The 26181-nt window shown below is 47.1% G+C and overlaps 6 non-coding genes across 6 annotated transcripts; all 6 read right to left on the minus strand.

The window, feature by feature from the left end:
• Positions 1-2601: 2601 nt before the first annotated feature.
• TRNAG-UCC (transfer RNA glycine (anticodon UCC)) lies at positions 2602-2673 on the minus strand. The gene has a single exon. It is a non-coding gene; the product is annotated as a tRNA-Gly (tRNA).
• Positions 2674-4195: 1522 nt separating this feature from the next.
• TRNAG-UCC (transfer RNA glycine (anticodon UCC)) lies at positions 4196-4267 on the minus strand. The gene has a single exon. It is a non-coding gene; the product is annotated as a tRNA-Gly (tRNA).
• A 3126-nt stretch (positions 4268-7393) lies between these two features.
• On the minus strand, positions 7394-7465 carry TRNAG-UCC (transfer RNA glycine (anticodon UCC)). Its single transcript has one exon. It is a non-coding gene; the product is annotated as a tRNA-Gly (tRNA).
• Positions 7466-16973: 9508 nt separating this feature from the next.
• Positions 16974-17045, minus strand: TRNAG-UCC (transfer RNA glycine (anticodon UCC)). The gene has a single exon. It is a non-coding gene; the product is annotated as a tRNA-Gly (tRNA).
• A 1532-nt stretch (positions 17046-18577) lies between these two features.
• Positions 18578-18649, minus strand: TRNAG-UCC (transfer RNA glycine (anticodon UCC)). The gene has a single exon. It is a non-coding gene; the product is annotated as a tRNA-Gly (tRNA).
• Positions 18650-24962: 6313 nt separating this feature from the next.
• On the minus strand, positions 24963-25034 carry TRNAG-UCC (transfer RNA glycine (anticodon UCC)). Its single transcript has one exon. It is a non-coding gene; the product is annotated as a tRNA-Gly (tRNA).
• Positions 25035-26181: the final 1147 nt, after the last annotated feature.

Raw genomic sequence — 26181 nt, forward strand, 5'->3', positions numbered from 1 at the left:
GTGGTCCTCACAAGAAAAAAAATCAATCCATGCTAGCAGAGGATGGTTTCGATCCATCGACCTCTGGGTTATGGGCCCAGCACGCTTCCGCTGCTCCACTCTGCTTCCTGCTCAAAATGCTGTGGTTATGCAGATCAGGAGCCTTCAGAGGAGTGGCATGGGATCGCTGGAGCTATTCTGGCAGGGCTCTCACCTCATTTGCCTAAGAATGTCACAAGGCATGCTGGGTGCAGAAAATCTTCGCCTTCCCCTCTCACAGTCAGTCATAGGGGAAAGTCAAGGCCCTCTCAGTCACTAGCCATGTCACGCCTTTGTCAAGACAGAAGCATCCCCACCCGCTCCTTCTCTGTGATCCTGCGCTACCATGCTCAGGTTTTGGCCTTACCTGGGAGCCAGAGGTGCACCCGGTGAGGGCTTACCCGGTATGAGCGTTCGGGACTTGAGTGGACTTAGGACTGGAAGTTCTGTCCATTCGAAGCAGCCAACCATCCTGCTGCAGACAGGGGCTGTTCCCTTGGGTTTCTTTCACCTTGCTCTCAGATAAATTTGGTTGTATGCTGCAGTTGCCTGCGATGACTACAAGGTGGCGCTGCTTTCAGGTAAGAGCACAAATATGCAGAAAATGTTGGGGACTTTTGCCACATTTATCGGTGGTGGGTCTCGCACATTTTTTCCAGGGGAGAGATATTGACCTGAAACACTTTTTACTGCAGAGATGCTGCAGTTCTAAAGGTTGGTCGGGCAGAAGGGCTTAGCCGTTTCATTGCCTGCCCCCCTGCAGCCCATTTATTACCAGCAGTTGTGAGTGGTGACTGCTGTTTGTAAAATATAAAAATTTCAGGACATAGAAAGTCGCAGACGGGGCTTTTGGGATGCCTGCCTATGTCTTTGTTTATTATTTATCTAATAGCTGAGTAATCTGGTCAAGATATTTCTCTTTTATTTAACATATTGCGTTAGAATAGCTACAGCTTGCTTAATGTATAAATATTAGCACTGCGTTGGCCGGGAATCAAACCCGGGTCAACTGCTTGGAAGGCAGCTATGCTCACCACTATACCACCAATGATCCATGGCATATGTTTTTTTTAAACTCTAGACATCACAACCCTGAGTTCAATGACTATATTGCACCAGTATCAGAGGTATTTTTGGTTTACAGACCAACATGAAAATCAGGAAAAAAGTTCTTGCAACTGCTAAGGAACTGGAGATTGAAACCAATGCAAAAGCTGCGCAGAAAAGGAGAAAGGGAAAGCAGCAGTTCAAATCATTGAAATAAGCATATATTGGCAGCAAGGGAAAAACAGCAGGGTAGAGAAAGAAAACATCTCCACGAAATTCACAGGAGATTGATAATAGCAGGACAAAAAAAGGGAATAATAACGTTCCAAGCAGGCTCAGAAAGAAGTGCGAGGGTCCCATCTTTCTTTAATGGTCATAACTGTGCATCATTTCCCTTGAAGTGTAGGGTTGATTCTCTGACCATCTGTCTCCCTGACTTTGAGCAGAGACCGATAGTTGAGCAGTCTCTTCCCACAAAAAGCTGGCACAAGCCTGCTGTTTTCCGCTCTGGCAGCGTGGAAACGAGAGAGTGGTCCTCACAAGAAAAAAAATCAATCCATGCTAGCAGAGGATGGTTTCGATCCATCGACCTCTGGGTTATGGGCCCAGCACGCTTCCGCTGCGCCACTCTGCTTCCTGTTCAAAATGCTGTGGTTATGCAGATCAGGAGCCTTCAGAGGAGTGGCATGGGATCGCTGGAGCTATTCTGGCAGGGCTCTCACCTCATTTGCCTAAGAATGTCACAAGGCATGCTGGGTGCAGAAAATCTTCGCCTTCCCCTCTCACAGTCAGTCATAGGGGAAAGTCAAGGCCCTCTCAGTCACTAGCCATGTCACGCCTTTGTCAAGACAGAAGCACCCCCACCCTCTCCTTCTCTGTGATCCTGCGTTACCATGCTCAGGTTTTGGCCTTACCTGGGAGCCAGAGGTGCACCCGGTGAGGGCTTGCCCGGTATGAGCGTTTGGGAGCGTTCGGGACGTGAGTGGACTTAGGACTGGAAGTTCTGTCCATTCGAAGCAGCCAACCTTCCTGCTGCAGACAGGGGCTGTTCCCTTGGGTTTCTTTCACCTTGCTCTCGGATAAATTTGGTTGTATGCTGCAGTTGCCTGCGATGACTACAAGGTGGCGCTGCTTTCAGGTAAGAGCACAAATATGCAGAAAATGTTGGGGACTTTTGCCACATTTATCGGTGGTGGGTCTCGCACATTTTTTCCAGGGGAGAGATATTGACCTGAAACACTTTTTACTGCAGAGATGCTGCAGTTCTAAAGGCTGGTCGGGCAGAAGGGCTTAGCCGTTTCATTGCCTGCCCCCCTGCAGCCCATTTATTACCAGCAGTTGTGAGTGGTGACTGCTGTTTGTAAAATATAAAAATTTCAGGACATATAAAGTCGCAGACAGGGCTTTTGGGATGCCTGCCTATGTCTTTGTTTATTATTTATCTAATAGCTGAGTAATCTGGTAAAGATATTTCTCTTTTTTTGAACATATTGCGTTAGAATAGCTACAGCTTGCTTAAAGTATAAATATTAGCACTGTGTTGGCCGGGAATCGAACCCGGGTCAACTGCTTGGAAGGCAGCTATGCTCACCACTATACCACCAACGCTCCGTGGCATATGTTTTTTTTAAACTCTAGACATCACCACCCTGAGTTCAATGACAATATTGCACCAGTATCAGAGGTATTTTTGGTTTACAGACCAACATGAAAATCTGGAAAAAAGTTCTTGCAACTGCTAAGGAACTGGAGATTGAAACCAATGCAAAAGCTGCGCAGAAAAGGAGAAAGGGAAAGCAGCAGTTCAAATCATTGAAATAAGCATATATTGGCAGCAAGGGAAAAACAGCAGGGTAGAGAAAGAAAACAGCTCCACGAAATTCACAGGAGATTGATAATAGCAGGACAAAAAAAGGGAATAATAACGTTCCAAGCAGCCTCAGAAAGAAGTGCGAGGGTCCCATCTTTCGTTAATGGTCATAACTGTGCATCATTTCCTTTGAAGTGTAGGGTTGATTCTCTGACCATCTGTCTCCCTGACTTTGAGCAGAGACCGATAGTTGAGCAGTCTCTTCCCACAAAAAGCTGGCACAAGCCTGCTGTTTTCCGCTCTGGCAGCGTGGAAACGAGAGAGTGGTCCTCACAAGAAAAAAAATCAATCCATGCTAGCAGAGGATGGTTTCGATCCATCGACCTCTGGGTTATGGGCCCAGCACGCTTCCGCTGCTCCACTCTGCTTCCTGCTCAAAATGCTGTGGTTATGCAGATCAGGAGCCTTCAGAGGAGTGGCATGGGATCGCTGGAGCTATTCTGGCAGGGCTCTCACCTCATTTGCCTAAGAATGTCACAAGGCATGCTGGGTGCAGAAAATCTTCGCCTTCCCCTCTCACAGTCAGTCATAGGGGAAAGTCAAGGCCCTCTCAGTCACTAGCCATGTCACGCCTTTGTCAAGACAGAAGAACCCCCACCCGCTCCTTCTCTGTGATCCTGCGCTACCATGCTCAGGTTTTGGCCTTACCTGGGAGCCAGAGGAGCACCCGGTGAGGGCTTACCCGGTATGAGCGTTCGGGACTTGAGTGGACTTAGGACTGGAAGTTCTGTCCATTCGAAGCAGCCAACCATCCTGCTGCAGACAGGGGCTGTTCCCTTGGGTTTCTTTCACCTTGCTCTCGGATAAATTTGGTTGTATGCTGCAGTTGCCTGCGATGACTACAAGGTGGCGCTGCTTTCAGGTAAGAGCACAAATATGCAGAAAATGTTGGGGACTTTTGCCACATTTATCGGTGGTGGGTCTCGCACATTTTTTCCAGGGGAGAGATATTGACCTGAAACACTTTTTACTGCAGAGATGCTGCAGTTCTAAAGGCTGGTCGGGCAGAAGGGCTTAGCCGTTTCATTGCCTGCCCCCCTGCAGCCCATTTATTACCAGCAGTTGTGAGTGGTGACTGCTGTTTGTAAAATATAAAAATTTCAGGACATAGAAAGTCGCAGACGGGGCTTTTGGGATGCCTGCCTATGTCTTTGTTTATTATTTATCTAATAGCTGAGTAATCTGGTAAAGATATTTCTCTTTTTTTTAACATATTGCGTTAGAATAGCTACAGCTTGCTTAATGTATAAATATTAGCACTGCGTTGGCCGGGAATCGAACCCGGGTCAACTGCTTGGAAGGCAGCTATGCTCACCACTATACCACCAACGCTCCGTGGCATATGTTTTTTTTAAACTCTAGACATCACCACCCTGAGTTCAATGACTATATTGCACCAGTATCAGAGGTATTTTTGGTTTACAGACCAACATGAAAATCAGGAAAAAAGTTCTTGCAACTGCTAAGGAACTGGAGATTGAAACCAATGCAAAAGCTGCGCAGAAAAGGAGAAAGGGAAAGCAGCAGTTCAAAGCATTGAAATAAGCATATATTGGCAGCAAGGGAAAAACAGCAGGGTAGAGAAAGAAAACAGCTCCACGAAATTCACAGGAGATTGATAATAGCAGGACAAAAAAAGGGAATAATAACGTTCCAAGCAGGCTCAGAAAGAAGTGCGAGGGTCCCATCTTTCGTTAATGGTCATAACTGTGCATCATTTCCTTTGAAGTGTAGGGTTGATTCTCTGACCATCTGTCTCCCTGACTTTGAGCAGAGACCGATAGTTGAGCAGTCTCTTCCCACAAAAAGCTGGCACAAGCCTGCTGTTTTCCGCTCTGGCAGCGTGGAAACGAGAGAGTGGTCCTCACAAGAAAAAAAATCAATCCATGCTAGCAGAGGATGGTTTCGATCCATCGATCTCTGGGTTATGGGCCCAGCACGCTTCCGCTGCGCCACTCTGCTTCCTGCTCAAAATGCTGTGGTTATGCAGATCAGGAGCCTTCAGAGGAGTGGCATGGGATCGCTGGAGCTATTCTGGCAGGGCTCTCACCTCATTTGCCTAAGAATGTCACAAGGCATGCTGGGTGCAGAAAATCTTCGCCTTCCCCTCTCACAGTCAGTCATAGGGGAAAGTCAAGGCCCTCTCAGTCACTAGCCATGTCACGCCTTTGTCAAGACAGAAGCACCCCCACCCGCTCCTTCTCTGTGATCCTGCGCTACCATGCTCAGGTTTTGGCCTTACCTGGGAGCCAGAGGAGCACCCGGTGAGGGCTTGCCTGGTATGAGCGTTTGGGAGCGTTTGGGACGTGAGTGGACTTAGGACTGGAAGTTCTGTCCATTTGAAGCAGCCAACCTTCCTGCTGCAGACAGGGGCTGTTCCCTTGGGTTTCTTTCACCTTGCTCTCGGATAAATTTGGTTGTATGCTGCAGTTGCCTGCGATGACTACAAGGTGGCGCTGCTTTCAGGTAAGAGCACAAATATGCAGAAAATGTTGGGGACTTTTGCCACATTTATCGGTGGTGGGTCTCGCACATTTTTTCCAGGGGAGAGATATTGACCTGAAACACTTTTTACTGCAGAGATGCTGCAGTTCTTAAGGCTGGTCGGGCAGAAGGGCTTAGCCGTTTCATTGCCTGCCCCCCTGCAGCCCATTTATTACCAGCAGTTGTGAGTGGTGACTGCTGTTTGTAAAATATAAAAATTTCAGGACATAGAAAGTCGCAGACGGGGCTTTTGGGATGCCTGCCTATGTCTTTGTTTATTATTTATCTAATAGCTGAGTAATCTGGTCAAGATATTTCTCTTTTTTTTAACATATTGCGTTAGAATAGCTACAGCTTGCTTAATGTATAAATATTAGCACTGCGTTGGCCGGGAATCAAACCCGGGTCAATTGCTTGGAAGGCAGCTATGCTCACCACTATACCACCAACGCTCCGTGGCATAGGTTTTTTTAAAACTCTAGACATCACAACCCTGAGTTCAATGACTATATTGCACCAGTATCAGAGGTATTTTTGGTTTACAGACCAACATGAAAATCAGGAAAAAAGTTCTTGCAACTGCTAAGGAACTGGAGATTGAAACCAATGCAAAAGCTGCGCAGAAAAGGAGAAAGGGAAAGCAGCAGTTCAAATCATTGAAATAAGCATATATTGGCAGCAAGGGAAAAACAGCAGGGTAGAGAAAGAAAACAGCTCCACGAAATTCACAGGAGATTGATAATAGCAGGACAAAAAAAGGGAATAATAACGTTCCAAGCAGGCTCAGAAAGAAGTGCGAGGGTCCCATCTTTCTTTAATGGTCATAACTGTGCATCATTTCCTTTGAAGTGTAGGGTTGATTCTCTGACCATCTGTCTCCCTGACTTTGAGCAGAGACCGATAGTTGAGCAGTCTCTTCCCACAAAAAGCTGGCACAAGGCTGCTGTTTTCCGCTCTGGCAGCGTGGAAACGAGAGAGTGGTCCTCACAAGAAAAAAAATCAATCCATGCTAGCAGAGAATGGTTTCGATCCATCGACCTCTGGGTTATGGGCCCAGCACGCTTCTGCTGCGCCACTCTGCTTCCTGTTCAAAATGCTGTGGTTATGCAGATCAGGAGCCTTCAGAGGAGTGGCATGGGATCGCTGGAGCTATTCTGGCAGGGCTCTCACCTCATTTGCCTAAGAATGTCACAAGGCATGCTGGGTGCAGAAAATCTTCGCCTTCCCCTCTCACAGTCAGTCATAGGGGAAAGTCAAGGCCCTCTCAGTCACTAGCCATGTCACGCCTTTGTCAAGACAGAAGCACCCCCACCCGCTCCTTCTCTGTGATCCTGCGCTACCATGCTCAGGTTTTGGCCTTATCTGGGAGCCAGAGGTGCACCCGGTGAGGGCTTGCCCGGTATGAGCGTTCGGGACTTGAGTGGACTTAGGACTGGAAGTTCTGTCCATTCGAAGCAGCCAACCATCCTGCTGCAGACAGGGGCTGTTCCCTTGGGTTTCTTTCACCTTGCTCTCGGATAAATTTGGTTGTATGCTGCAGTTGCCTGCGATGACTACAAGGTGGCGCTGCTTTCAGGTAAGAGCACAAATATGCAGAAAATGTTGGGGACTTTTGCCACATTTATCGGTGGTGGGTCTCGCACATTTTTTCCAGGGGAGAGATATTGACCTGAAACACTTTTTACTGCAGAGATGCTGCAGTTCTAAAGGCTGGTCGGGCAGAAGGGCTTAGCCGTTTCATTGCCTGCCCCCCTGCAGCCCATTTATTACCAGCAGTTGTGAGTGGTGACTGCTGTTTGTAAAATATAAAAATTTCAGGACATAGAAAGTCGCAGACGGGGCTTTTGGGATGCCTGCCTATGTCTTTGTTTATTATTTATCTAATAGCTGAGTAATCTGGTCAAGATATTTCTCTTTTATTTAACATATTGCGTTAGAATAGCTACAGCTTGCTTAATGTATAAATATTAGCACTGCGTTGGCCGGGAATCAAACCCGGGTCAACTGCTTGGAAGGCAGCTATGCTCACCACTATACCACCAACGCTCCATGGCATATGTTTTTTTTAAACTCTAGACATCACAACCCTGAGTTCAATGACTATATTGCACCAGTATCAGAGGTATTTTTGGTTTACAGACCAACATGAAAATCAGGAAAATAGTTCTTGCAACTGCTAAGGAACTGGACATTGAAACCAATGCAAAAGCTGCGCAGAAAAGGAGAAAGGGAAAGCAGCAGTTCAAATCATTGAAATAAGCATATATTGGCAGCAAGGGAAAAACAGCAGGGTAGAGAAAGAAAACAGCTCCACGAAATTCACAGGAGATTGATAATAGCAGGACAAAAAAAGGGAATAATAACGTTCCAAGCAGGCTCAGAAAGAAGTGCGAGGGTCCCATCTTTCTTTAATGGTCATAACTGTGCATCATTTCCTTTGAAGTGTAGGGTTGATTCTCTGACCATCTGTCTCCCTGACTTTGAGCAGAGACCGATAGTTGAGCAGTCTCTTCCCACAAAAAGCTGGCACAAGCCTGCTGTTTTCCGCTCTGGCAGCGTGGAAACGAGAGAGTGGTCCTCACAAGAAAAAAAATCAATCCATGCTAGCAGAGGATGGTTTTGATCCATCGACCTCTGGGTTATGGGCCCAGCACGCTTCCGCTGCGCCACTCTGCTTCCTTGTCAAAATGCTGTGGTTATGCAGATCAGGAGCCTTCAGAGGAGTGGCATGGGATCGCTGGAGCTATTCTGGCAGGGCTCTCACCTCATTTGCCTAAGAATGTCACAAGGCATGCTGGGTGCAGAAAATCTTCGCCTTCCCCTCTCACAGTCAGTCATAGGGGAAAGTCAAGGCCCTCTCAGTCACTAGCCATGTCACGCCTTTGTCAAGACAGAAGCACCCCCACCCGCTCCTTCTCTGTGATCCTGCGCTACCATGCTCAGGTTTTGGCCTTACCTGGGAGCCAGAGGTGCACCCGGTGAGGGCTTGCCCGGCATGAGCGTTTGGGAGCGTTCGGGACGTGAGTGGACTTAGGACTGGAAGTTCTGTCCATTCGAAGCAGCCAACCTTCCTGCTGCAGACAGGGGCTGTTCCCTTGGGTTTCTTTCACCTTGCTCTCGGATAAATTTGGTTGTATGCTGCAGTTGCCTGCGATGACTACAAGGTGGCGCTGCTTTCAGGTAAGAGCACAAATATGCAGAAAATGTTGGGGACTTTTGCCACATTTATCGGTGGTGGGTCTCGCACATTTTTTCCAGGGGAGAGATATTGACCTGAAACACTTTTTACTGCAGAGATGCTGCAGTTCTAAAGGCTGGTCGGGCAGAAGGGCTTAGCCGTTCCATTGCCTTCCCCCCTGCAGCCCATTTATTACCAGCAGTTGTGAGTGGTGACTGCTGTTTGTAAAATATAAAAATTTCAGGACATAGAAAGTCGTAGACGGGGCTTTTGGGATGCCTGCCTATGTCTTTGTTTATTATTTATCTAATAGCTGAGTAATCTGGTCAAGATATTTCTCTTTTTTTTAACATATTGCGTTAGAATAGCTACAGCTTGCTTAATGTATAAATATTAGCACTGCGTTGGCCGGGAATCGAACCGGGTCAACTGCTTGGAAGGCAGCTATGCTCACCACTATACCACCAACGCTCCATGGCATATGTTTTTTTTAAACTCTAGACATCACAACCCTGAGTTCAATGACTATATTGCACCAGTATCAGAGGTATTTTTGGTTTACAGACCAACATGAAAATCAGGAAAAAAGTTCTTGCAACTGCTAAGGAACTGGAGATTGAAACCAATGCAAAAGCTGCGCAGAAAAGGAGAAAGGGAAAGCAGCAGTTCAAATCATTGAAATAAGCATATATTGGCAGCAAGGGAAAAACAGCAGGGTAGAGAAAGAAAACAGCTCCACGAAATTCACAGGAGATTGATAATAGCAGGACAAAAAAAGGGAATAATAACGTTCCAAGCAGGCTCAGAAAGAAGTGCAAGGGTCCCATCTTTCTTTAATGGTCATAACTGTGCATCATTTCCTTTGAAGTGTAGGGTTGATTCTCTGACCATCTGTCTCCCTGACTTTGAGCAGAGACCGATAGTTGAGCAGTCTCTTCCCACAAAAAGCTGGCACAAGCCTGCTGTTTTCCGCTCTGGCAGCGTGGAAACGAGAGAGTGGTCCTCACAAGAAAAAAAATCAATCCATGCTAGCAGAGGATGGTTTCGATCCATCGACCTCTGGGTTATGGGCCCAGCACGCTTCCGCTGCGCCACTCTGCTTCCTGTTCAAAATGCTGTGGTTATGCAGATCAGGAGCCTTCAGAGGAGTGGCATGGGATCGCTGGAGCTATTCTGGCAGGGCTCTCACCTCATTTGCCTAAGAATGTCACAAGGCATGTTGGGTGCAGAAAATCTTCGCCTTCCCCTCTCACAGTCAGTCATAGGGGAAAGTCAAGGCCCTCTCAGTCACTAGCCATGTCACGCCTTTGTCAAGACAGAAGCACCCCCACCCGCTCCTTCTCTGTGATCCTGCGCTACCATGCTCAGGTTTTGGCCTTACCTGGGAGCCAGAGGTGCACCCGGTGAGGGCTTGCCCGGTATGAGCGTTCGGGACTTGAGTGGACTTAGGACTGGAAGTTCTGTCCATTCGAAACAGCCAACCATCCTGCTGCAGACAGGGCTGTTCCCTTGGGTTTCTTTCACCTTGCTCTCGGATAAATTTGGTTGTATGCTGCAGTTGCCTGCGATGACTACAAGGTGGCGCTGCTTTCAGGTAAGAGCACAAATATGCAGAAAATGTTGGGGACTTTTGCCACATTTATCGGTGGTGGGTCTCGCACATTTTTTCCAGGGGAGAGATATTGACCTGTAACACTTTTTACTGCAGAGATGCTGCAGTTCTAAAGGCTGGTCGGGCAGAAGGGCTTAGCCGTTTCATTGCCTGCCCCCCTGCAGCCCATTTATTACCAGCAGTTGTGAGTGGTGACTGCTGTTTGTAAAATATAAAAATTTCAGGACATAGAAAGTCGCAGACGGGGCTTTTGGGATGCCTGCCTATGTCTTTGTTTATTATTTATCTAATAGCTGAGTAATCTGGTCAAGATATTTCTCTTTTATTTAACATATTGCGTTAGAATAGCTACAGCTTGCTTAATGTATAAATATTAGCACTGCGTTGGCCGGGAATCAAACCCGGGTCAACTGCTTGGAAGGCAGCTATGCTCACCACTATACCACCAACACTCCATGGCATATGTTTTTTTTAAACTCTAGACATCACAACCCTGAGTTCAATGACTATATTGCACCAGTATCAGAGGTATTTTTGGTTTACAGACCAACATGAAAATCAGGAAAAAAGTTCTTGCAACTGCTAAGGAACTGGAGATTGAAACCAATGCAAAAGCTGCGCAGAAAAGGAGAAAGGGAAAGCAGCAGTTCAAATCATTGAAATAAGCATATATTGGCAGCAAGGGAAAAACAGCAGGGTAGAGAAAGAAAACAGCTCCACGAAATTCACAGGAGATTGATAATAGCAGGACAAAAAAAGGGAATAATAACGTTCCAAGCAGGCTCAGAAAGAAGTGCGAAGGTCCCATCTTTCTTTAATGGTCATAACTGTGCATCATTTCCTTTGAAGTGTAGGGTTGATTCTCTGACCATCTGTCTCCCTGACTTTGAGCAGAGACCGATAGTTGAGCAGTCTCTTCCCACAAAAAGCTGGCACAAGCCTGCTGTTTTCCGCTCTGGCAGCGTGGAAACGAGAGAGTGGTCCTCACAAGAACAAAAATCAATCCATGCTAGCAGAGGATGGTTTCGATCCATCGACCTCTGGGTTAAGGGCCCAGCACGCTTCCGCTGCGCCACTCTGCTTCCTGTTCAAAATGCTGTGGTTATGCAGATCAGGAGCCTTCAGAGGAGTGGCATGGGATCGCTGGAGCTATTCTGGCAGGGCTCTCACCTCATTTGCCTAAGAATGTCACAAGGCATGCTGGGTGCAGAAAATCTTCGCCTTCCCCTCTCACAGTCAGTCATAGGGGAAAGTCAAGGCCCTCTCAGTCACTAGCCATGTCACACCTTTGTCAAGACAGAAGCACCCCCACCCGCTCCTTCTCTGTGATCCTGCGCTACCATGCTCAGGTTTTGGCCTTACCTGGGAGCCACAGGTGCACCCGGTGAGGGCTTGAGCGTTTGGGAGCATTCGGGACGTGACTGGACTTAGGACTGGAAGTTCTGTCCATTCGAAGCAGCCAACCTTCCTGCTGCAGACAGGGGCTGTTCCCTTGGGTTTCTTTCACCTTGCTCTCGGATAAATTTGGTTGTATGCTGCAGTTGCCTGCGATGACTACAAGGTGGCGCTGCTTTCAGGTAAGAGCACAAATATGCAGAAAATGTTGGGGACTTTTGCCACATTTATCGGTGGTGGGTCTCGCACATTTTTTCCAGGGGAGAGATATTGACCTGAAACACTTTTTACTGCAGAGATGCTGCAGTTCTAAAGGCTGGTCGGGCAGAAGGGCTTAGCCATTTCATTGCCTGCCCCCCTGCAGCCCATTTATTACCAGCAGTTGTGAGTGGTGACTGCTGTTTGTAAAATATAAAAATTTCAGGACATAGAAAGTCGCAGACGGGGCTTTTGGGATGCCTGCCTATGTCTTTGTTTATTATTTATCTAATAGCTGAGTAATCTGGTCAAGATATTTCTCCTTTTTTTAACATATTGCGTTAGAATAGCTACAGCTTGCTTAATGTATAAATATTAGCACTGCGTTGGCCGGGAATCAAACCCGGGTCAACTGCTTGGAAGGCAGCTATGCTCACCACTATACCACCAACGCTCCGTGGCATATGTTTTTTTTAAACTCTAGACATCAGAACCCTGAGTTCAATGACTATATTGCACCAGTATCAGAGGTATTTTTGGTTTACAGACCAACATGAAAATCAGGAAAAAAGTTCTTGCAACTGCTAAGGAACTGGAGATTTAAACCAATGCAAAAGCTGCGCAGAAAAGGAGAAAGGGAAAGCAGCAGTTCAAATCATTGAAATAAGCATATATTGGCAGCAAGGGAAAAACAGCAGGGTAGAGAAAGAAAACAGCTCCACGAAATTCACAGGAGATTGATAATAGCAGGACAAAAAAAGGGAATAATAACGTTCCAAGCAGCCTCAGAAAGAAGTGCGAGGGTCCCATCTTTCGTTAATGGTCATAACTGTGCATAATTTCCTTTGAAGTGTAGGGTTGATTCTCTGACCATCTGTCTCCCTGACTTTGAGCAGAGACCGATAGTTGAGCAGTCTCTTCCCACAAAAAGCTGGCACAAGCCTGCTTTTTTCCGCTCTGGCAGCGTGGAAACAAGAGAGTGGTCCTCACAAGAAAAAAAATCAATCCATGCTAGCAGAGGATGGTTTCGATCCATCGACCTCTGGGTTATGGGCCCAGCACGCTTCCGCTGCGCCACTCTGCTTCCTGCTCAAAATGCTGTGGTTAAGCAGATCAGGAGCCTTCAGAGGAGTGGCATGGGATCGCTGGAGCTATTCTGGCAGGGCTCTCACCTCATTTGCCTAAGAATGTCACAAGGCATGCTGGGTGCAGAAAATCTTCGCCTTCCCCTCTCACAGTCAGTCATAGGGGAAAGTCAAGGCCCTCTCAGTCACTAGCCATGTCACGCCTTTGTCAAGACAGAAGCACCCCCACCCGCTCCTTCTCTGTGATCCTGCGCTACCATGCTCAGGTTTTGGCCTTACCTGGGAGCCAGAGGTGCACCCGGTGAGGGCTTGAGCGTTTGGGAGCGTTCGGGACTTGAGTGGACTTAGGACTGGAAGTTCTGTCCATTCGAAGCAGCCAACCATCCTGCTGCAGACAGGGGCTGTTCCCTTGGGTTTCTTTCACCTTGCTCTCGGATAAATTTGGTTGTATGCTGCAGTTGCCTGCGATGACTACAAGGTGGCGCTGCTTTCAGGTAAGAGCACAAATATGCAGAAAATGTTGGGGACTTTTGCCACATTTATCGGTGGTGGGTCTCGCACATTTTTTCCAGGGGAGAGATATTGACCTGAAACACTTTTTACTGCAGAGATGCTGCAGTTCTAAAGGCTGGTCGGGCAGAAGGGCTTAGCCGTTTCATTGCCTGCCCCCCTGCAGCCCATTTATTACCAGCAGTTGTGAGTGGTGACTGCTGTTTGTAAAATATAAAAATTTCAGGACATAGAAAGTCGCAGACGGGGCTTTTGGGATGCCTGCCTATGTCTTTGTTTATTATTTATCTAATAGCTGAGTAATCTGGTCAAGATATTTCTCTTTTATTTAACATATTGCGTTAGAATAGCTACAGCTTGCTTAATGTATAAATATTAGCACTGCGTTGGCCGGGAATCAAACCCGGGTCAACTGCTTTGAAGGCAGCTATGCTCACCACTATACCACCAACGCTCCATGGCATATGTTTTTTTTAAACTCTAGACATCACAACCCTGAGTTCAATGACTATATTGCACCAGTATCAGAGGTATTTTTGGTTTACAGACCAACATGAAAATCAGGAAAAAAGTTCTTGCAACTGCTAAGGAACTGGAGATTGAAACCAATGCAAAAGCTGCGCAGAAAAGGAGAAAGGGAAAGCAGCAGTTCAAATCATTGAAATAAGCATATATTGGCAGCAAGGGAAAAACAGCAGGGTAGAGAAAGAAAACAGCTCCACGAAATTCACAGGAGATTGATAATAGCAGGACAAAAAAATGGAATAATAACGTTCCAAGCAGGCTCAGAAAGAAGTGCGAGGGTCCCATCTTTCTTTAAAGGTCATAACTGTGCATCATTTCCTTTGAAGTGTAGTGTTGATTCTCTGACCATCTGTCTCCCTGACTTTGAGCAGAGACCGATAGTTGAGCAGTCTCTTCCCACAAAAAGCTGGCACAAGCCTGCTGTTTTCCGCTCTGGCAGCGTGGAAACGAGAGAGTGGTCCTCACAAGAAAAAAAATCAATCCATGCTAGCAGAGGATGGTTTCAATCCATCGACCTCTGGGTTATGGGCCCAGCACGCTTCCACTGCTCCACTCTGCTTCCTGCTCAAAATGCTGTGGTTATGCAGATCAGGAGCCTTCAGAGGACATGGGATCGCTGGAGCTATTCTGGCAGGGCTCTCACCTCATTTGCCTAAGAATGTCACAAGGCATGCTGGGTGCAGAAAATCTTCGCCTTCCCCTCTCACAGTCAGTCATAGGGGAAAGTCAAGGCCCTCTCAGTCACTATCCATGTCACGCCTTTGTCAAGACAGAAGCACCCCCACCCGCTCCTTCTCTGTGATCCTGCGCTACCATGCTCAGGTTTTGGCCTTACCTGGGAGCCAGAGGTGCACCCGGTGAGGGCTTACCCGGTATGAGCGTTCGGGACTTGAGTGGACTTAGGACTGGAAGTTCTGTCCATTCGAAGCAGCCAACCATCCTGCTGCAGACAGGGGCTGTTCCCTTGGGTTTCTTTCACCTTGCTCTCGGATAAATTTGGTTGTATGCTGCAGTTGCCTGCGATGACTACAAGGTGGCGCTGCTTTCAGGTAAGAGCACAAATATGCAGAAAATGTTGGGGACTTTTGCCACATTTATCGGTGGTGGGTCTCGCACATTTTTTCCAGGGGAGAGATATTGACCTGAAACACTTTTTACTGCAGAGATGCTGCAGTTCTAAAGGCTGGTCGGGCAGAAGGGCTTAGCCGTTTCATTGCCTGCCCCCCTGCAGCCCATTTATTACCAGCAGTTGTGAGTGGTGACTGCTGTTTGTAAAATATAAAAATTTCAGGACATAGAAAGTCGCAGACGGGGCTTTTGGGATGCCTGCCTATGTCTTTGTTTATTATTTATCTAATAGCTGAGTAATCTGGTCAAGATATTTCTCTTTTATTTAACATATTGCGTTAGAATAGCTACAGCTTGCTTAATGTATAAATATTAGCACTGCGTTGGCCGGAAATCAAACCCGGGTCAACTGCTTGGAAGGCAGCTATGCTCACCACTATACCACCAACGATCCATGGCATATGTTTTTTTTAAACTCTAGACATCACAACCCTGAGTTCAATGACTATATTGCACCAGTATCAGAGGTATTTTTGGATTACAGACCAACATGAAAATCAGGAAAAAAGTTCTTGCAACTGCTAAGGAACTGGAGATTGAAACCAATGCAAAAGCTGCGCAGAAAAGGAGAAAGGGAAAGCAGCAGTTCAAATCATTGAAATAAGCATATATTGGCAGCAAGGGAAAAACAGCAGGGTAGAGAAAGAAAACATCTCCACGAAATTCACAGGAGATTGATAATAGCAGGACAAAAAAAGGGAATAATAACGTTCCAAGCAGGCTCAGAAAGAAGTGCGAGGGTCCCATCTTTCTTTAATGGTCATAACTGTGCATCATTTCCCTTGAAGTGTAGGGTTGATTCTCTGACCATCTGTCTCCCTGACTTTGAGCAGAGACCGATAGTTGAGCAGTCTCTTCCCACAAAAAGCTGGCACAAGCCTGCTGTTTTCCGCTCTGGCAGCGTGGAAACGAGAGAGTGGTCCTCACAAGAAAAAAAATCAATCCATGCTAGCAGAGGATGGTTTCGATCCATCGACCTCTGGGTTATGGGCCCAGCACGCTTCCGCTGCGCCACTCTGCTTCCTGTTCAAAATGCTGTGGTTATGCAGATCAGGAGCCTTCAGAGGAGTGGCATGGGATCGCTGGAGCTATTCTGGCAGGGCTCTCACCTCATTTGCCTAAGAATGTCACAAGGCATGCTGGGTGCAGAAAATCTTCGCCTTCCCCTCTCACAGTCAGTCATAGGGGAAAGTCAAGGCCCTCTCAGTCACTAGCCATGTCACGCCTTTGTCAAGACAGAAGCACCCCCACCCTCTCCTTCTCTGTGATCCTGCGTTACCATGCTCAGGTTTTGGCCTTACCTGGGAGCCAGAGGTGCACCCGGTGAGGGCTTGCCCGGTATGAGCGTTTGGGAGCGTTCGGGACGTGAGTGGACTTAGGACTGGAAGTTCTGTCCATTCGAAGCAGCCAACCTTCCTGCTGCAGACAGGGGCTGTTCCCTTGGGTTTCTTTCACCTTGCTCTCGGATAAATTTGGTTGTATGCTGCAGTTGCCTGCGATGACTACAAGGTGGCGCTGCTTTCAGGTAAGAGCACAAATATGCAGAAAATGTTGGGGACTTTTGCCACATTTATCGGTGGTGGGTCTCGCACATTTTTTCCAGGGGAGAGATATTGACCTGAAACACTTTTTACTGCAGAGATGCTGCAGTTCTAAAGGCTGGTCGGGCAGAAGGGCTTAGCCGTTTCATTGCCTGCCCCCCTGCAGCCCATTTATTACCAGCAGTTGTGAGTGGTGACTGCTGTTTGTAAAATATAAAAATTTCAGGACATATAAAGTCGCAGACGGGGCTTTTGGGATGCCTGCCTATGTCTTTGTTTATTATTTATCTAATAGCTGAGTAATCTGGTAAAGATATTTCTCTTTTTTTTAACATATTGCGTTAGAATAGCTACAGCTTGCTTAATGTATAAATATTAGCACTGTGTTGGCCGGGAATCGAACCCGGGTCAACTGCTTGGAAGGCAGCTATGCTCACCACTATACCACCAACGCTCCGTGGCATATGTTTTTTTTAAACTCTAGACATCACCACCCTGAGTTCAATGACTATATTGCACCAGTATCAGAGGTATTTTTGGTTTACAGACCAACATGAAAATCAGGAAAAAAGTTCTTGCAACTGCTAAGGAACTGGAGATTGAAACCAATGCAAAAGCTGCGCAGAAAAGGAGAAAGGGAAAGCAGCAGTTCAAATCATTGAAATAAGCATATATTGGCAGCAAGGGAAAAACAGCAGGGTAGAGAAAGAAAACAGCTCCACGAAATTCACAGGAGATTGATAATAGCAGGACAAAAAAAGGGAATAATAACGTTCCAAGCAGCCTCAGAAAGAAGTGCGAGGGTCCCATCTTTCGTTAATGGTCATAACTGTGCATCATTTCCTTTGAAGTGTAGGGTTGATTCTCTGACCATCTGTCTCCCTGACTTTGAGCAGAGACCGATAGTTGAGCAGTCTCTTCCCACAAAAAGCTGGCACAAGCCTGCTGTTTTCCGCTCTGGCAGCGTGGAAACGAGAGAGTGGTCCTCACAAGAAAAAAAATCAATCCATGCTAGCAGAGGATGGTTTCGATCCATCGACCTCTGGGTTATGGGCCCAGCACGCTTCCGCTGCGCCACTCTGCTTCCTGTTCAAAATGCTGTGGTTATGCAGATCAGGAGCCTTCAGAGGAGTGGCATGGAATCGCTGGAGCTATTCTGGCAGGGCTCTCACCTCATTTGCCTAAGAATGTCACAAGGCATGCAGGTTGCAGAAAATCTTCGCCTTCCCCTCTCACAGTCAGTCATAGGGGAAAGTCAAGGCCCTCTCAGTCACTAGCCATGTCACGCCTTTGTCAAGACAGAAGCACCCCCACCCGCTCCTTCTCTGTGATCCTGCGTTACCATGCTCAGGTTTTGGCCTTACCTGGGAGCCAGAGGTGCACCCGGTGAGGGCTTGCCCGGTATGAGCGTTTGGGAGCGTTCGGGACGTGAGTGGACTTAGGACTGGAAGTTCTGTCCATTCGAAGCAGCCAACCTTCCTGCTGCAGACAGGGGCTGTTCCCTTGGGTTTCTTTCACCTTGCTCTCGGATAAATTTGGTTGTATGCTGCAGTTGCCTGCGATGACTACAAGGTGGCGCTGCTTTCAGGTAAGAGCACAAATATGCAGAAAATGTTGGGGACTTTTGCCACATTTATCGGTGGTGGGTCTCGCACATTTTTTCCAGGGGAGAGATATTGACCTGAAACACTTTTTACTGCAGAGATGCTGCAGTTCTAAAGGCTGGTCGGGCAGAAGGGCTTAGCCGTTTCATTGCCTGCCCCCCTGCAGCCCATTTATTACCAGCAGTTGTGAGTGGTGACTGCTGTTTGTAAAATATAAAAATTTCAGGACATATAAAGTCGCACACGGGGCTTTTGGGATGCCTGCCTATGTCTTTGTTTATTATTTATCTAATAGCTGAGTAATCTGGTAAAGATATTTCTCTTTTTTTTAACATATTGCGTTAGAATAGCTACAGCTTGCTTAATGTATAAATATTAGCACTGCGTTGGCCGGGAATCGAACCCGGGTCAACTGCTTGGAAGGCAGCTATGCTCACCACTATACCACCAACGCTCCGTGGCATATGTTTTTTTTAAACTCTAGACATCACCACCCTGAGTTCAATGACTATATTGCACCAGTATCAGAGGTATTTTTGGTTTACAGACCAACATGAAAATCAGGAAAAAAGTTCTTGCAACTGCTAAGGAACTGGAGATTGAAACCAATGCAAAAGCTGCGCAGAAAAGGAGAAAGGGAAAGCAGCAGTTCAAAGCATTGAAATAAGCATATATTGGCAGCAAGGGAAAAACAGCAGGGTAGAGAAAGAAAACAGCTCCACGAAATTCACAGGAGATTGATAATAGCAGGACAAAAAAAGGGAATAATAACGTTCCAAGCAGGCTCAGAAAGAAGTGCGAGGGTCCCATCTTTCGTTAATGGTCATAACTGTGCATCATTTCCTTTGAAGTGTAGGGTTGATTCTCTGACCATCTGTCTCCCTGACTTTGAGCAGAGACCGATAGTTGAGCAGTCTCTTCCCACAAAAAGCTGGCACAAGGCTGCTGTTTTCCGCTCTGGCAGCGTGGAAACGAGAGAGTGGTCCACACAAGAAAAAAAATCAATCCATGCTAGCAGAGGATGGTTTCGATCCATCGACCTCTGGGTTATGGGCCCAGCACGCTTCCGCTGCGCCACTCTGATTCCTGCTCAAAATGCTGTGGTTATGCAGATCAGGAGCCTTCAGAGGAGTGACATGGGATCGCTGGAGCTATTCTGGCAGGGCTCTCACCTCATTTGCCTAAGAATGTCACAAGGCATGCTGGGTGCAGAAAATCTTCGCCTTCCCCTCTCACAGTCAGTCATAGGGGAAAGTCAAGGCCCTCTCAGTCACTAGCCATGTCACGCCTTTGTCAAGACAGAAGCACCCCCACCCGCTCCTTCTCTGTGATCCTGCGCTACCATGCTCAGGTTTTGGCCTTACCTGGGAGCCAGAGGTGCACCCGGTGAGGGCTTGCCTGGTATGAGCGTTTGGGAGCGTTTGGGACGTGAGTGGACTTAGGACTGGAAGTTCTGTCCATTCGAAGCAGCCAACCTTCCTGCTGCAGACAGGGGCTGTTCCCTTGGGTTTCTTTCACCTTGCTCTCGGATAAATTTGGTTGTATGCTGCAGTTGCCTGCGATGACTACAAGGTGGCGCTGCTTTCAGGTAAGAGCACAAATATGCAGAAAATGTTGGGGACTTTTGCCACATTTATCGGTGGTGGGTCTTGCACATTTTTTCCAGGGGAGAGATATTGACCTGAAACACTTTTTACTGCAGAGATGCTGCAGTTCTTAAGGCTGGTCGGGCAGAAGGGCTTAGCCGTTTCATTGCCTGCCCCCCTGCAGCCCATTTATTACCAGCAGTTGTGAGTGGTGACTGCTGTTTGTAAAATATAAAAATTTCAGGACATAGAAAGTCGCAGACGGGGCTTTTGGGATGCCTGCCTATGTCTTTGTTTATTATTTATCTAATAGCTGAGTAATCTGGTCAAGATATTTCTCTTTTTTTTAACATATTGCGTTAGAATAGCTACAGCTTGCTTAATGTATAAATATTAGCACTGCGTTGGCCGGGAATCAAACCCGGGTCAATTGCTTGGAAGGCAGCTATGCTCACCACTATACCACCAACGCTCCGTGGCATAGGTTTTTTTAAAACTCTAGACATCACAACCCTGAGTTCAATGACTATATTGCACCAGTATCAGAGGTATTTTTGGTTTACAGACCAACATGAAAATCAGGAAAAAAGTTCTTGCAACTGCTAAGGAACTGGAGATTGAAACCAATGCAAAAGCTGCGCAGAAAAGGAGAAAGGGAAAGCAGCAGTTCAAATCATTGAAATAAGCATATATTGGCAGCAAGGGAAAAACAGCAGGGTAGAGAAAGAAAACAGCTCCACGAAATTCACAGGAGATTGATAATAGCAGGACAAAAAAAGGGAATAATAACGTTCCAAGCAGGCTCAGAAAGAAGTGCGAGGGTCCCATCTTTCTTTAATGGTCATAACTGTGCATCATTTCCTTTGAAGTGTAGGGTTGATTCTCTGACCATCTGTCTCCCTGACTTTGAGCAGAGACCGATAGTTGAGCAGTCTCTTCCCACAAAAAGCTGACACAAGGCTGCTGTTTTCCGCTCTGGCAGCGTGGAAACGAGAGAGTGGTCCTCACAAGAAAAAAAATCAATCCATGCTAGCAGAGGATGGTTTCGATCCATCAACCTCTAGGTTATGGGCCCAGCACGCTTCCGCTGCGCCACTCTGCTTCCTGTTCAAAATGCTGTGGTTATGCAGATCAGGAGCCTTCAGAGGAGTGGCATGGGATCGCTGGAGCTATTCTGGCAGGGCTCTCACCTCATTTGCCTAAGAATGTCACAAGGCATGCTGGGTGCAGAAAATCTTCGCCTTCCCCTCTCACAGTCAGTCATAGGGGAAAGTCAAGGCCCTCTCAGTCACTAGCCATGTCACGCCTTTGTCAAGACAGAAGCACCCCCACCCGCTCCTTCTCTGTGATCCTGCGCTACCATGCTCAGGTTTTGGCCTTACCTGGGAGCCAGAGGTGCAACCGGTGAGGGCTTGCCCGGTATGAGCGTTCGGGACGTGAGTGGACTTAGGACTGGAAGTTCTGTCCATTCGAAGCAGCCAACCTTCCTGCTGCAGACAGGGGCTGTTCCCTTGGGTTTCTTTCACCTTGCTCTCGGATAAATTTGGTTGTATGCTGCAGTTGCCTGCAATGACTACAAGGTGGCGCTGCTTTCAGGTAAGAGCAGAAATATGCAGAAAATGTTGGGGACTTTTGCCACATTTATCGGTGGTGGGTCTCGCACATTTTTTCCAGGGGAGATATATTGACCTGAAACACTTTTTACTGCAGAGATGCTGCAGTTCTAAAGGCTGGTCGGGCAGAAGGGCTTAGCCGTTTCATTGCCTGCCCCCCTGCAGCCCATTTATTACCAGCAGTTGTGAGTGGTGACTGCTGTTTGTAAAATATAAAAATTTCAGGACATAGAAAGTCGCAGACGGGGCTTTTGGGATGCCTGCCTATGTCTTTGTTTATTATTTATCTAATAGCTGAGTAATCTGGTCAAGATATTTCTCTTTTTTTTAACATATTGCGTTAGAATAGCTACAGCTTGCTTAATGTATAAATATTAGCACTGCGTTGGCCGGGAATCAAACCCGGGTCAACTGCTTGGAAGGCAGCTATGCTCACCACTATACCACCAACGCTCCATGGCATATGTTTTTTTTAAACTCTAGACATCACAACCCTGAGTTCAATGACTATATTGCACCAGTATCAGAGGTATTTTTGGTTTACAGACCAACATGAAAATCAGGAAAAAAGTTCTTGCAACTGCTAAGGAACTGGAGATTGAAACCAATGCAAAAGCTGCGCAGAAAAGGAGAAAGGGAAAGCAGCAGTTCAAATCATTGAAATAAGCATATATTGGCAGCAAGGGAAAAACAGCAGGGTAGAGAAAGAAAACAGCTCCACGAAATTCACAGGAGATTGATAATAGCAGGACAAAAAAAGGGAATAATAACGTTCCAAGCAGGCTCAGAAAGAAGTGCGAGGGTCCCATCTTTCTTTAATGGTCATAACTGTGCATCATTTCCTTTGAAGTGTAGGGTTGATTCTCTGACCATCTGTCTCCCTGACTTTGAGCAGAGACCGATAGTTGAGCAGTCTCTTCCCACAAAAACCTGGCACAAGCCTGCTGTTTTCCGCTCTGGCAGCGTGGAAACGAGAGAGTGGTCCTCACAAGAAAAAAAATCAATCCATGCTAGCAGAGAATGGTTTCGATCCATCGACCTCTGGGTTATGGGCCCAGCACGCTTCCGCTGCGCCACTCTGCTTCCTGTTCAAAATGCTGTGGTTATGCAGATCAGGAGCCTTCAGAGGAGTGGCATGGGATCGCTGGAGCTATTCTGGCAGGGCTCTCACCTCATTTGCCTAAGAATGTCACAAGGCATGCTGGGTGCAGAAAATCTTCGCCTTCCCCTCTCACAGTCAGTCATAGGGGAAAGTCAAGGCCCTCTCAGTCACTAGCCATGTCACGCCTTTGTCAAGACAGAAGCACCCCCACCCGCTCCTTCTCTGTGATCCTGCGCTACCATGCTCAGGTTTTGGCCTTACCTGGGAGCCAGAGGTGCACCCGGTGAGGGCTTGCCCGGTATGAGCGTTTGGGACGTGAGTGGACTTAGGACTGGAAGTTCTGTCCATTCGAAGCAGCCAACCTTCCTGCTGCAGACAGGGGCTGTTCCCTTGGGTTTCTTTCACCTTGCTCTCGGATAAATTTGGTTGTATGCTGCAGTTGCCTGCGATGACTACAAGGTGGCGCTGCTTTCAGGTAAGAGCACAAATATGCAGAAAATGTTGGGGACTTTTGCCACATTTATCGGTGGTGGGTCTCGCACATTTTTTCCAGGGGAGAGATATTGACCTGAAACACTTTTTACTGCAGAGATGCTGCAGTTCTAAAGGCTGGTCGGGCAGAAGGGCTTAGCCGTTCCATTGCCTTCCCCCCTGCAGCCCATTTATTACCAGCAGTTGTGAGTGGTGACTGCTGTTTGTAAAATATAAAAATTTCAGGACATAGAAAGTCGCAGACGGGGCTTTTGGGATGCCTGCCTATGTCTTTGTTTATTATTTATCTAATAGCTGAGTAATCTGGTCAAGATATTTCTCTTTTTTTTAACATATTGCGTTAGAATAGCTACAGCTTGCTTAATGTATAAATATTAGCACTGCGTTGGCCGGGAATCGAACCGGGTCAACTGCTTGGAAGGCAGCTATGCTCACCACTATACCACCAACGCTCCATGGCATATGTTTTTTTTAAACTCTAGACATCACAACCCTGAGTTCAATGACTATATTGCACCAGTATCAGAGGTATTTTTGGTTTACAGACCAACATGAAAATCAGGAAAAAAGTTCTTGCAACTGCTAAGGAACTGGAGATTGAAACCAATGCAAAAGCTGCGCAGAAAAGGAGAAAGGGAAAGCAGCAGTTCAAATCATTGAAATAAGCATATATTGGCAGCAAGGGAAAAACAGCAGGGTAGAGAAAGAAAACAGCTCCACGAAATTCACAGGAGATTGATAATAGCAGGACAAAAAAAGGGAATAATAACGTTCCAAGCAGGCTCAGAAAGAAGTGCGAGGGTCCCATCTTTCTTTAATGGTCATAACTGTGCATCATTTCCTTTGAAGTGTAGGGTTGATTCTCTGACCATCTGTCTCCCTGACTTTGAGCAGAGACCGATAGTTGAGCAGTCTCTTCCCACAAAAAGCTGGCACAAGCCTGCTGTTTTCCGCTCTGGCAGCGTGGAAACGAGAGAGTGGTCCTCACAAGAAAAAAAATCAATCCATGCTAGCAGAGGATGGTTTCGATCCATCGACCTCTGGGTTATGGGCCCAGCACGCTTCCGCTGCGCCACTCTGCTTCCTGTTCAAAATGCTGTGGTTATGCAGATCAGGAGCCTTCAGAGGAGTGGCATGGGATCGCTGGAGCTATTCTGGCAGGGCTCTCACCTCATTTGCCTAAGAATGTCACAAGGCATGCTGGGTGCAGAAAATCTTCGCCTTCCCCTCTCACAGTCAGTCATAGGGGAAAGTCAAGGCCCTCTCAGTCACTAGCCATGTCACGCCTTTGTCAAGACAGAAGCACCCCCACCCGCTCCTTCTCTGTGATCCTGCGCTACCATGCTCAGGTTTTGGCCTTACCTGGGAGCCAGAGGTGCACCCGGTGAGGGCTTGCCCGGTATGAGCGTTCGGGACTTGAGTGGACTTAGGACTGGAAGTTCTGTCCATTCGAAACAGCTAACCATCCTGCTGCAGACAGGGGCTGTTCCCTTGGGTTTCTTTCACCTTGCTCTCGGATAAATTTGGTTGTATGCTGCAGTTGCCTGCGATGACTACAAGGTGGCGCTGCTTTCAGGTAAGAGCACAAATATGCAGAAAATGTTGGGGACTTTTGCCACATTTATCGGTGGTGGGTCTCGCACATTTTTTCCAGGGGAGAGATATTGACCTGAAACACTTTTTACTGCAGAGATGCTGCAGTTCTAAAGGCTGGTCGGGCAGAAGGGCTTAGCCGTTCCATTGCCTTCCCCCCTGCAGCCCATTTATTACCAGCAGTTGTGAGTGGTGACTGCTGTTTGTAAAATATAAAAATTTCAGGACATAGAAAGTCGCAGACGGGGCTTTTGGGATGCCTGCCTATGTCTTTGTTTATTATTTATCTAATAGCTGAGTAATCTGGTCAAGATATTTCTCTTTTTTTTAACATATTGCATTAGAATAGCTACAGCTTGCTTAATGTATAAATATTAGCACTGCGTTGGCCGGGAATCGAACCCGGGTCAACTGCTTGGAAGGCAGCTATGCTCACCACTATACCACCAACGCTCCATGGCATATGTTTTTTTTAAACTCTAGACATCACAACCCTGAGTTCAATGACTATATTGCACCAGTATCAGAGGTATGTTTGGTTTACAGACCAACATGAAAATCAGGAAAAAAGTTCTTGCAACTGCTAAGGAACTGGAGATTGAAACCAATGCAAAAGCTGAGCAGAAAAGGAGAAAGGGAAAGCAGCAGTTCAAATCATTGAAATAAGCATATATTGGCAGCAAGGGAAAAACAGCAGGGTAGAGAAAGAAAACAGCTCCACGAAATTCACAGGAGATTGATAATAGCAGGACAAAAAAAGGGAATAATAACGTTCCAAGCAGCCTCAGAAAGAAGTGCGAGGGTCCCATCTTTCGTTAATGGTCATAACTGTGCATCATTTCCTTTGAAGTGTAGGGTTGATTCTCTGACCATCTGTCTCCCTGACTTTGAGCAGAGACCGATAGTTGAGCAGTCTCTTCCCACAAAAAGCTGGCACAAGCCTGCTGTTTTCCGCTCTGGCAGCGTGGAAACGAGAGAGTGGTCCTCACAAGAAAAAAAATCAATCCATGCTAGCAGAGGATGGTTTCGATCCATCGACCTCTGGGTTATGGGCCCAGCACGCTTCCGCTGCGCCACTCTGCTTCCTGCTCAAAATGCTTTGGTTATGCAGATCAGGAGCCTTCAGAGGAGTGGCATGGGATCGCTGGAGCTATTCTGGCAGGGCTCTCACCTCATTTGCCTAAGAATGTCACAAGGCATGCTGGGTGCAGAAAATCTTCGCCTTCCCCTCTCACAGTCAGTCATAGGGGAAAGTCAAGGCCCTCTCAGTCACTAGCCATGTCACGCCTTTGTCAAGACAGAAGCACCCCCACCCGCTCCTTCTCTGTGATCCTGCGCTACCATGCTCAGGTTTTGGCCTTACCTGGGAGCCAGAGGTGCAACCGGTGAGGGCTTGCCCGGTATGAGCGTTCGGGACGTGAGTGGACTTAGAACTGGAAGTTCTGTCCATTCGAAGCAGCCAACCTTCCTGCTGCAGACAGGGGCTGTTCCCTTGGGTTTCTTTCACCTTGCTCTCGGATAAATTTGGTTGTATGCTGCAGTTGCCTGCAATGACTACAAGGTGGCGCTGCTTTCAGGTAAGAGCACAAATATGCAGAAA

Source organism: Pleurodeles waltl, unplaced genomic scaffold (assembly GCF_031143425.1).
Source record: "Pleurodeles waltl isolate 20211129_DDA unplaced genomic scaffold, aPleWal1.hap1.20221129 scaffold_69, whole genome shotgun sequence".
Classification (NCBI taxonomy): Eukaryota; Metazoa; Chordata; class Amphibia; order Caudata; family Salamandridae; genus Pleurodeles; species Pleurodeles waltl.